Source organism: Pimephales promelas, chromosome 19 (genome assembly GCF_988280905.1).
Source record: "Pimephales promelas chromosome 19, fPimPro1.hap1.1, whole genome shotgun sequence".
In the NCBI taxonomy this organism is placed as follows: Eukaryota; Metazoa; Chordata; class Actinopteri; order Cypriniformes; family Leuciscidae; genus Pimephales; species Pimephales promelas.
Genome location: NC_142787.1, coordinates 14,882,214 through 14,894,442, shown reverse-complemented (window position 1 = coordinate 14,894,442; position 12,229 = coordinate 14,882,214).

The following is a 12,229-nucleotide window of genomic DNA, read 5'->3' as shown; positions in this document are numbered from 1 at the left end:
CAAAACTCTGGATTCTGATAGAGGGCCATGAGACTTAGTCCTGAGTGCAAAAATGGAGGCTCTAGACCCTTCCAGAGCTGAGATATCGAAACTCAAAATTTCAACACGAGAAAAAAACGACAGTGGTACCCCTTACGTTTTTATTTGGGGGCGAAAAATTAAGTTTCCACAATCTTCTCAAAACTCTGGATTCTGATAGAGGGCAATGAGACTTAGTCCTGAGTGCAAAAATGGAGGCTCTAGACCCTTCCAGAGCTGAGATATCGAAACTCAAAATTTCGACACGCAAAAAAAAAAACGACAGTGGTACCCCTTACGTTTTTTTTGGGGGGGGGGGCGAAAAATTAAGTTTCCGCAATCTTCTCAAAACTCTGGATTCTGATAGAGGGCCATGAGACTTAGTCTTGAGTGCAAAAATGGAGGCTCTAGACCCTTCCAGAGCTGAGATATCAAAACTCAAAATTTCGACCCGAAAAAAAAAACGACAGTGGTACCCCTTACGTTTTTTTTTTGGGGGGGGGGCGAAAAATTAAGTTTCCCCAATCTTCTCAAAACTCTGGATTCTGATAGAGGGCCATGAGACTTAGTCCTGAGTGCAAAAATGGAGGCTCTAGACCCTTCCAGAGCTGAGATATCGAAACTCAAAATTTCGAGCCGAAAAAAAAAAAAACGACAGTGGTACCCCTTACTTTTTTTTGGGGGGGAGCGAAAAATTTAGTTTCCCCAATCTTCTCAAAACTCTGGATTCTGATAGAGGGCCATGAGACTTAGTCCTGAGTGCAAAAATGGAGGCTCTAGACCCTTCCAGAGCTGAGATATCGAAACTCAAAATTTCAACCCGAAAAAAAAAACGACAGTGGTACCCCTTACGTTTTTTTTTTTTGGGGCGAAAAATTAAGTTTCCCCAATCTTCTCAAAACTCTGGATTCTGATAGAGGGCAATGAGACTTAGTCCTGAGTGAAAAAATTGAGGCTCTAGATCCTTCCAGAGCTGAGATATCAAAACTCAAAATTTCGACCCGAAAAAAAAACGACAGTGGTACCCCTTACGTTTTTTTGGGGGGGGGCGAAAAATTTAGTTTCCCCAATTTTCCCAAAACTCTGGATTCTGATAGAGGGCCATTAGACTTAGACCTCAGTGCAAAAATGGAGGCTCTAGACCCTTCCAGAGCTGAGATATCGAAACTCAAAATTTCGACCCGAAAAAACAACAACAGTGGTACCCCTTACGTTTTTTGTGGGGGGGGGGTGAAAAATTAAGTTTCCCCAATCTTCTCAAAACTCTGGATTCTGATAGAGGGCCATGAGACTTAGTCCTGAGTGCAAAAATGGAGGCTCTAGACCCTTCCAGAGCTGAGATATCGAAACTCAAAATTTCGACCCGAAAAAAAAAAACGACAGTGGTACCCCTTACGTTTTTTTGGGGGGGGGGGGGGGGGGGCGAAAAATTAAGTTTCCGCAATCTTCTCAAAACTCTGGATTCTGATAGAGGGCCATGAGACTTAGTCTTGAGTGCAAAAATGGAGGCTCTAGACCCTTCCAGAGCTGAGATATCAAAACTCAAAATTTCGACCCGAAAAAAAAAACGACAGTGGTACCCCTTACGTTTTTTTTTGGGGGGGGGGGGGGGGGCGAAAAATTAAGTTTCCCCAATCTTCTCAAAACTCTGGATTCTGATAGAGGGCCATGTGACTTAGTCCTGAGTGCAAAAATGGAGGCTCTAGACCCTTCCAGAGCTGAGATATCGAAACTCAAAATTTCAACCCGAGAAAAAAGCGACAGTGGTACCCCTTACGTTTTTTTTTTGGGACGAAAAATTAAGTTTCCCCAATCTTCTCAAAACTCTGGATTCTGATAGAGGGCCATGAGACTTAGACCTGAGTGCAAAAATGGAGGCTCTAGACCCTTCCAGAGCTGAGATATCGAAACTCAAAATTTCGACCCGAAAAAAAAACGACAGTGGTACCCCTTACGTTTTTTTTTTTGGGCGAAAAATTAAGTTTCCCCAATCTTCTCAAAACTCTGGATTCTGATAGAGGGCCATGAGACTTAGTCCTGAGTGCAAAAATGGAGGCTCTAGACCCTTCCAGAGCTGAGATATCGAAACTCAAAATTTCGACCCGAAAAAAAAAACGACAGTGGTACCCCTTACGTTTTTTGTGGGGGGGTGCGAAAAATTAAGTTTCCCCAATCTTCTCAAAACTCTGGATTCTGATAGAGGGCCATGAGACTTAGTCCTGAGTGCAAAAATGGAGGCTCTAGACCCTTCCAGAGCTGAGATATGGAAACTCAAAATTTCGACCCGAAAAAAAAACGACAGTGGTACCCCTTACGTTTTTTTGGGGGGGGCGAAAAATTAAGTTTCCGCAATCTTCTCAAAACTCTAGATTCTGATAGAGGACCATGAGACTTAGACCTGAGTGAAAAAATTGAGGCTCTAGACCCTTCCAGAGCTGAGATATCAAAACCCAAAATTTCGACCCGAAAAAAAAAACGACAGTGGTACCCCTTACGTGTTTTTTTTGGGGGCGAAAAATTAAGTTTCCCCAATCTTCTCAAAACTCTGGATTCTGATAGAGGGCAATGAGACTTAGACCTGAGTGCAAAAATGGAGGCTCTAGACCCTTCCAGAGCTTAGATATCGAAACTCAAAATTTCGACCCGAAAAAAAAAACGACAGTGGTACCCCTTACGTTTTTTTTTGGGGGGGGTGAAAAATTAAGTTTCCCCAATCTTCTCAAAACTCTGGATTCTGATAGAGGGCCATGAGACTTAGTCCTGAGTGCAAAAATGGAGGCTCTAGACCCTTCCAGAGCTGAGATATCGAAACTCAAAATTTCAACCTGAGAAAAAAACGACAGTGGTACCCCTTACGTTTTTTTGGGGGGGGGGGCGAAAAATTTTGTTTCCCCAATCTTCTCAAAACTCTGGATTCTGATAGAGGGCCATGAGACTTAGACCTGAGTGCAAAAATGGAGGCTCTAGACCCTTCCAGAGCTGAGATATCGAAACTCAAAATTTCGACCCGAAAAAAAAACGACAGTGGTACCCCTTACGTTTTTTTTTTTGGGGGCGAAAAATTAAGTTTCCCCAATCTTCTCAAAACTCTGGATTCTGATAGAGGGCCATGAGACTTAGTCCTGAGTGCAAAAATGGAGGCTCTAGACCCTTCCAGAGCTGAGATATCGAAACTCAAAATTTCAACCCGAGAAAAAAACGACAGTGGTACCCCTTACGTTTTTTTTGGGGGGGGCGAAAAATTTTGTTTCCCCAATCTTCTCAAACTCTGGATTCTGATAGAGGGCCATGAGACTTAGACCTGAGTGCAAAAATGGAGGCTCTAGACCCTTCAAGAGCTGAGATATCGAAACTCAAAATTTCGACCCGAAAAAAAAACGACAGTGGTACCCCTTACGGTTTTTTTTTGGGGCGAAAAATTAAGTTTCCCCAATCTTCTCAAAACTCTGGATTCTGATAGAGGGCAATGAGACTTAGACCTGAGTGCAAAAATGGAGGCTCTAGACCCTTCCAGAGCTGAGATATCGAAACTCAAAATTTCGACCCGAAAAAAAAAAACGACAGTGGTACCCCTTACGTTTTTTTTGGGGGGGGCGAAAAATTAAGTTTCCCCAATCTTCTCAAAACTCTGGATTCTGATAGAGGGCCATGAGACTTAGACCTGAGTGCAAAAATGGAGGCTCTAGACCCTTCCAGAGCTGAGATATCGAAACTCAAAATTTCGACCCGAAAAAAAAAACGACAGTGGTACCCCTTACGTTTTTTGTGGGGGGGTGCGAAAAATTAAGTTTCCCCAATCTTCTCAAAACTCTGGATTCTGATAGAGGGCCATGAGACTTAGTCCTGAGTGCAAAAATGGAGGCTCTAGACCCTTCCAGAGCTGAGATATGGAAACTCAAAATTTCGACCCGAAAAAAAAACGACAGTGGTACCCCTTACGTTTTTTTTGGGGGGGCGAAAAATTAAGTTTCCGCAATCTTCTCAAAACTCTAGATTCTGATAGAGGACCATGAGACTTAGACCTGAGTGAAAAAATTGAGGCTCTAGACCCTTCCAGAGCTGAGATATCAAAACTCAAAATTTCGACCCGAAAAAAAAAAACGACAGTGGTACCCCTTACGTGTTTTTTTTGGGGGCGAAAAATTAAGTTTCCCCAATCTTCTCAAAACTCTGGATTCTGATAGAGGGCAATGAGACTTAGACCTGAGTGCAAAAATGGAGGCTCTAGACCCTTCCAGAGCTTAGATATCGAAACTCAAAATTTCGACCCGAAAAAAAAAACGACAGTGGTACCCCTTACGTTTTTTTTGGGGGGGGGGGTGAAAAATTAAGTTTCCCCAATCTTCTCAAAACTCTGGATTCTGATAGAGGGCCATGAGACTTAGTCCTGAGTGCAAAAATGGAGGCTCTAGACCCTTCCAGAGCTGAGATATCGAAACTCAAAATTTCAACCTGAGAAAAAAACGACAGTGGTACCCCTTACGTTTTTTTGGGGGGGGGGCGAAAAATTTTGTTTCCCCAATCTTCTCAAAACTCTGGATTCTGATAGAGGGCCATGAGACTTAGACCTGAGTGCAAAAATGGAGGCTCTAGACCCTTCCAGAGCTGAGATATCGAAACTCAAAATTTCGACCCGAAAAAAAAACGACAGTGGTACCCCTTACGTTTTTTTTTGGGGGGCGAAAAATTAAGTTTCCCCAATCTTCTCAAAACTCTGGATTCTGATAGAGGGCCATGAGACTTAGTCCTGAGTGCAAAAATGGAGGCTCTAGACCCTTCCAGAGCTGAGATATCGAAACTCAAAATTTCAACCCGAGAAAAAAACGACAGTGGTACCCCTTACGTTTTTTTTGGGGGGGGCGAAAAATTTTGTTTCCCCAATCTTCTCAAACTCTGGATTCTGATAGAGGGCCATGAGACTTAGACCTGAGTGCAAAAATGGAGGCTCTAGACCCTTCAAGAGCTGAGATATCGAAACTCAAAATTTCGACCCGAAAAAAAAACGACAGTGGTACCCCTTACGGTTTTTTTTTTGGGGCGAAAAATTAAGTTTCCCCAATCTTCTCAAAACTCTGGATTCTGATAGAGGGCAATGAGACTTAGACCTGAGTGCAAAAATGGAGGCTCTAGACCCTTCCAGAGCTGAGATATCGAAACTCAAAATTTCGACCCGAAAAAAAAAAACGACAGTGGTACCCCTTACGTTTTTTTTGGGGGGGGCGAAAAATTAAGTTTCCCCAATCTTCTCAAAACTCTGGATTCTGATAGAGGGCCATGAGACTTAGACCTGAGTGCAAAAATGGAGGCTCTAGACCCTTCCAGAGCTGAGATATCGAAACTCAAAATTTCGACCCGAAAAAAAAACGACAGTGGTACCCCTTACGTTTTTTTTGGGGGGCGAAAAATTAAGTTTCCCCAATCTTCTCAAAACTCTGGATTCTGATAGAGGGCCATGAGACTTAGTCCTGAGTGCAAAAATGGAGGCTCTAGACCCTTCCAGAGCTGAGATATCGAAACTCAAAACTTCAACCCGAGAAAAAAACGACAGTGGTACCCCTTACGTTTTTTTTGGGGGGGCGAAAAATTTAGTTTCCCCAATTTTCCCAAAACTCTGGATTCTGATAGAGGGCCATGAGACTTAGACCTGAGTGCAAAAATGGAGGCTCTAGACCCTTCCAGAGCTGAGATATCGAAACTCAAAATTTCGACCCGAAAAAAAAACGACAGTGGTACCCCTTACGTTTTTTTGGGGGGGCGAAAAATTTTGTTTCCCCAATCTTCTCAAAACTCTGGATTCTGATAGAGGGCCATGAGACTTAGACCTGAGTGCAAAAATGGAGGCTCTAGACCCTTCCAGAGCTGAGATATCGAAACTCAAAATTTCGACCCGAAAAAAAAACGACAGTGGTACCCCTTACGTTTTTTTTGGGGGGCGAAAAATTTTGTTTCCCCAATCTTCTCAAAACTCTGGATTCTGATAGAGGGCCATGAGACTTAGACCTGAGTGCAAAAATGGAGGCTCTAGACCCTTCCAGAGCTGAGATATCGAAACTCAAAACTTCAACCCGAGAAAAAAACGACAGTGGTACCCCTTACGTTTTTTTTGGGGGGGGGGGCGAAAAATTTAGTTTCCCCAATTTTCCCAAAACTCTGGATTCTGATAGAGGGCCATGAGACTTAGACCTGAGTGCAAAAATGGAGGCTCTAGACCCTTCCAGAGCTGAGATATCGAAACTCAAAATTTCGACCCGAAAAAAAAACGACAGTGGTACCCCTTACGTTTTTTTTGGGGGGCGAAAAATTTTGTTTCCCCAATCTTCTCAAAACTCTGGATTCTGATAGAGGGCCATGAGACTTAGACCTGAGTGCAAAAATGGAGGCTCTAGACCCTTCCAGAGCTGAGATATCGAAACTCAAAATTTCGACCCGAAAAAAAAACGACAGTGGTACCCCTTACGTTTTTTTTGGGGGGCGAAAAATTTTGTTTCCCCAATCTTCTCAAAACACTGGATTCTGATAGAGGGCCATGAGACTTAGACCTGAGTGCAAAAATGGAGGCTCTAGACCCTTCCAGAGCTGAGATATCGAAACTCAAAATTTCGACCCGAAAAAAAAACGACAGTGGTACCCCTTACGTTTTTTTTGGGGGGCGAAAAATTTTGTTTCCCCAATCTTCTCAAAACTCTGGATTCTGATAGAGGGCCATGAGACTTAGACCTGAGTGCAAAAATGGAGGCTCTAGACCCTTCCAGAGCTGAGATATCGAAACTCAAAACTTCAACCCGAGAAAAAAACGACAGTGGTACCCCTTACGTTTTTTTTGGGGGGGGCGAAAAATTTAGTTTCCCCAATTTTCCCAAAACTCTGGATTCTGATAGAGGGCCATGAGACTTAGACCTGAGTGCAAAAATGGAGGCTCTAGACCCTTCCAGAGCTGAGATATATCGAAACTCAAAATTTCGACCCGAAAAAAAAACGACAGTGGTACCCCTTACGTTTTTTTTGGGGGGCGAAAAATTTTGTTTCCCCAATCTTCTCAAAACTCTGGATTCTGATAGAGGGCCATGAGACTTAGACCTGAGTGCAAAAATGGAGGCTCTAGACCCTTCCAGAGCTGAGATATCGAAACTCAAAATTTCGACCCGAAAAAAAAACGACAGTGGTACCCCTTACGTTTTTTTTGGGGGGCGAAAAATTTTGTTTCCCCAATCTTCTCAAAACACTGGATTCTGATAGAGGGCCATGAGACTTAGACCTGAGTGCAAAAATGGAGGCTCTAGACCCTTCCAGAGCTGAGATATCGAAACTCAAAATTTCGACCCGAAAAAAAAAACGACAGTGGTACCCCTTACGTTTTTTTTGGGGGGCGAAAAATTTTGTTTCCCCAATCTTCTCAAAACTCTGGATTCTGATAGAGGGCCATGAGACTTAGACCTGAGTGCAAAAATGGAGGCTCTAGACCCTTCCAGAGCTGAGATATCGAAACTCAAAATTTCGACCCGAAAAAAAAACGACAGTGGTACCCCTTACGTTTTTTTTGGGGGGGCGAAAAATTAAGTTTCCCCAATCTTCTCAAAACTCTGGATTCTGATAGAGGGCCATGAGACTTAGTCCTGAGTGCAAAAATGGAGGCTCTAGACCCTTCCAGAGCTGAGATATCGAAACTCAAAATTTCAACCCGAGTAAAAAACGACAGTGGTACCCCTTACGTTTTTTTTTGGGGGGGGCGAAAAATTTAGTTTCCCCAATCTTCTCAAAACTCTGGATTCTGATAGAGGGCCATGAGACTTAGTCCTGAGTGCAAAAATGGAGGCTCTAGACCCTTCCAGAGCTGATATATCGAAACTCAAAACTTCAACCCGAGAAAAAAACGACAGTGGTACCCCTTACGTTTTTTTTGGGGGGGCGAAAAATTTAGTTTCCCCAATTTTCCCAAAACTCTGGATTCTGATAGAGGGCCATGAGACTTAGACCTGAGTGCAAAAATGGAGGCTCTAGACCCTTCCAGAGCTGAGATATCGAAACTCAAAATTTCGACCCGAAAAAAAAACGACAGTGGTACGCCTTACGTTTTTTTTTTGGGGCGAAAAATTAAGTTTCCCCAATCTTCTCAAAACTCTGGATTCTGATAGAGGGAAATGAGACTTAGACCTGAGTGCAAAAATGGAGGTTCTAGACCCTTCCAGAGCTGAGATATCGAAACTCAAAATTTCGACCGGAAAAAAAAAATGACAGTGGTACCCCTTACTTTTTTTTCGGGGGGGCGAAAAATTAAGTTTCCCCAATCTTCTCAAAACTCTGGATTCTGATAGAGGGCCATGAGACTTAGTCCTGAGTGCAAAAATGGAGGCTCTAGACCCTTCCAGAGCTGAGATATCGAAACTCAAAATTTCAACCCGAGAAAAAAACGACAGTGGTACCCCTTACGTTTTTTTGGGGGGGGCGAAAAATTTAGTTTCCCCAATCTTCTCAAAACTCTGGATTCTGATAGAGGGCCATGAGACTTAGACCTGAGTGCAAAAATGGAGGCTATAGACCCTTCCAGAGCTGAGATATCGAAACTCAAAATTTCGACCCGAAAAAAAAACGACAGTGGTACCCCTTACATTTTTTTGGGGGGGCGAAAAATTAAGTTTCCCCAATCTTCTCAAAACTCTGGATTCTGATAGAGGGCCATGAGACTTAGACCTGAGTGCAAAAATGGAGGCTCTAGACCCTTCCAGAGCTGAGATATCGAAACTCAAAATTTCGACCCGAAAAAAAAACGACAGTGGTACCCCTTACGTTTTTTTTTTTGGGGCGAAAAATTAAGTTTCCCCAATCTTCTCAAAACTCTGGATTCTGATAGAGGGCCATGAGACTTAGTCCTGAGTGCAAAAATGGAGGCTCTAGACCCTTCCAGAGCTGAGATATCGAAACTCAAAATTTCGACCCGAAAAAAAAAACGACAGTGGTACCCCTTACGTTTTTTGTGGGGGGGGTGCGAAAAATTAAGTTTCCCCAATCTTCTCAAAACTCTGGATTCTGATAGAGGGCCATGAGACTTAGTCCTGAGTGCAAAAATGGAGGCTCTAGACCCTTCCAGAGCTGAGATATGGAAACTCAAAATTTCGACCCGAAAAAAAAAACGACAGTGGTACCCCTTACGTTTTTTTTGGGGGGGCGAAAAATTAAGTTTCCGCAATCTTCTCAAAACTCTAGATTCTGATAGAGGACCATGAGACTTAGACCTGAGTGAAAAAATTGAGGCTCTAGACCCTTCCAGAGCTGAGATATCAAAACTCAAAATTTCGACCCGAAAAAAAAAACGACAGTGGTACCCCTTACGTGTTTTTTTTGGGGGCGAAAAATTAAGTTTCCCCAATCTTCTCAAAACTCTGGATTCTGATAGAGGGCAATGAGACTTAGACCTGAGTGCAAAAATGGAGGCTCTAGACCCTTCCAGAGCTGAGATATCGAAACTCAAAATTTCGACCCGAAAAAAAAAACGACAGTGGTACCCCTTACGTTTTTTTTGGGGGGGGCGAAAAATTTAGTTTCCCCAATTTTCCCAAAACTCTGGATTCTGATAGAGGGCCATGAGACTTAGACCTGAGTGCAAAAATGGAGGCTCTAGACCCTTCCAGAGCTGAGATATCGAAACTCAAAATTTCGACCCGAAAAAAAAACGACAGTGGTACCCCTTACGTTTTTTTTGGGGGGCAAAAAATGTTGTTTCCCCAATCTTCTCAAAACACTGGATTCTGATAGAGGGCCATGAGACTTAGACCTGAGTGCAAAAATGGAGGCTCTAGACCCTTCCAGAGCTGAGATATCGAAACTCAAAATTTCGACCCGAAAAAAAAACGACAGTGGTACCCCTTACGTTTTTTTTGGGGGGCGATAAATTTTGTTTCCCCAATCTTCTCAAAACTCTGGATTCTGATAGAGGGCCATGAGACTTAGACCTGAGTGCAAAAATGGAGGCTCTAGACCCTTCCAGAGCTGAGATATCGAAACTCAAAATTTCGACCCGAAAAAAAAACGACAGTGGTACCCCTTACGTTTTTTTTGGGGGGGTGAAAAATTAAGTTTCCCCAATCTTCTCAAAACTCTGGATTCTGATAGAGGGCCATGAGACTTAGTCCTGAGTGCAAAAATGGAGGCTCTAGACCCTTCCAGAGCTGAGATATCGAAACTCAAAATTTCAACCCGAGAAAAAAACGACAGTGGTACCCCTTACGTTTTTTTTGGGGGGGCGAAAAATTTAGTTTCCCCAATCTTCTCAAAACTCTGGATTCTGATAGAGGGCCATGAGACTTAGACCTGAGTGCAAAAATGGAGGCTCTAGACCCTTCCAGAGCAGAGATATCGAAACTCAAAATTTCGACCCGAAAAAAAAACGACAGTGGTACCCCTTACGTTTTTTTTGGGGGGCGAAAAATTAAGTTTCCCCAATCTTCTCAAAACTCTGGATTCTGATAGAGGGCCATGAGACTTAGTCCTGAGTGCAAAAATGGAGGCTCTAGACCCTTCCAGAGCTGAGATATCGAAACTCAAAACTTCAACCCGAGAAAAAAACGACAGTGGTACCCCTTACGTTTTTTTTGGGGGGGCGAAAAATTTAGTTTCCCCAATCTTCTCAAAACTCTGGATTCTGATAGAGGGCCATGAGACTTAGACCTGAGTGCAAAAATGGAGGCTCTAGACCCTTCCAGAGCTGAGATATCGAAACTCAAAATTTCGACCCGAAAAAAAAACGACAGTGGTACCCCTTACGTTTTTTTGGGGGGGCGGGCGAAAAATTTAGTTTCCCCAATCTTCTCAAAACTCTGGATTCTGATAGAGGGCCATGAGACTTAGTCCTGAGTGCAAAAATGGAGGCTCTAGACCCTTCCAGAGCTGATATATCGAAACTCAAAACTTCAACCCGAGAAAAAAACGACAGTGGTACCCCTTACGTTTTTTTTGGGGGGGCGAAAAATTTAGTTTCCCCAATTTTCCCAAAACTCTGGATTCTGATAGAGGGCCATGAGACTTAGACCTGAGTGCAAAAATGGAGGCTCTAGACCCTTCCAGAGCTGAGATATCGAAACTCAAAATTTCGACCCGAAAAAAAAAACACAGTGGTACCCCTTACGTTTTTTTTTGGGGGCGAAAAATTTTGTTTCCCCAATCTTCTCAAAACTCTGGATTCTGATAGAGGGCCATGAGACTTAGACCTGAGTGCAAAAATGGAGGCTCTAGACCCTTCCAGAGCTGAGATATCGAAACTCAAAATTTCGACCCGAAAAAAAAACGACAGTGGTACCCCTTACGTTTTTTTTTGGGGGGCGAAAAATTAAGTTTCCCCAATCTTCTCAAAACTCTGGATTCTGATAGAGGGCCATGAGACTTAGTCCTGAGTGCAAAAATGGAGGCTCTAGACCCTTCCAGAGCTGAGATATCGAAACTCAAAATTTCAACCCGAGAAAAAAACGACAGTGGTACCCCTTACGTTTTTTGGGGGGGGGGCGAAAAATTTTGTTTCCCCAATCTTCTCAAAACTCTGGATTCTGATAGAGGGCCATGAGACTTAGTCCTGAGTGCAAAAATGGAGGCTCTAGACCCTTCCAGAGCTGAGATATCGAAACTCAAAATTTCAAACCGAGAAAAAAACGACAGTGGTACCCCTTACGTTTTTTTGGGGGGGGGCGAAAAATTTTGTTTCCCCAATCTTCTCAAAACTCTGGATTCTGATAGAGGGCCATGAGACTTAGACCTGAGTGCAAAAATGGAGGCTCTAGACCCTTCCAGAGCTGAGATATCGAAACTCAAAATTTCGACCCGAAAAAAAAACGACAGTGGTACCCCTTACGGTTTTTTTTGGGGGGCGAAAAATTAAGTTTCCCCAATCTTCTCAAAACTCTGGATTCTGATAGAGGGCCATGAGACTTAGTCCTGAGTGCAAAAATTGAGGCTCTAGACCCTTCCAGAGCTGAGATATCGAAACTCAAAATTTCGACCCGAAAAAAAAAAACGACAGTGGTACCCCTTACGTTTTTTTTTGGGGCGAAAAATTAAGTTTCCCCAATCTTCTCAAAACTCTGGATTCTGATAGAGGGCAATGAGACTTAGACCTGAGTGCAAAAATGGAGGCTCTAGACCCTTCCAGAGCTGAGATATCGAAACTCAAAATTTCGACCCGAAAAAAAAAACGACAGTGGTACCCCTTACGTTTTTTTTTTGGGGG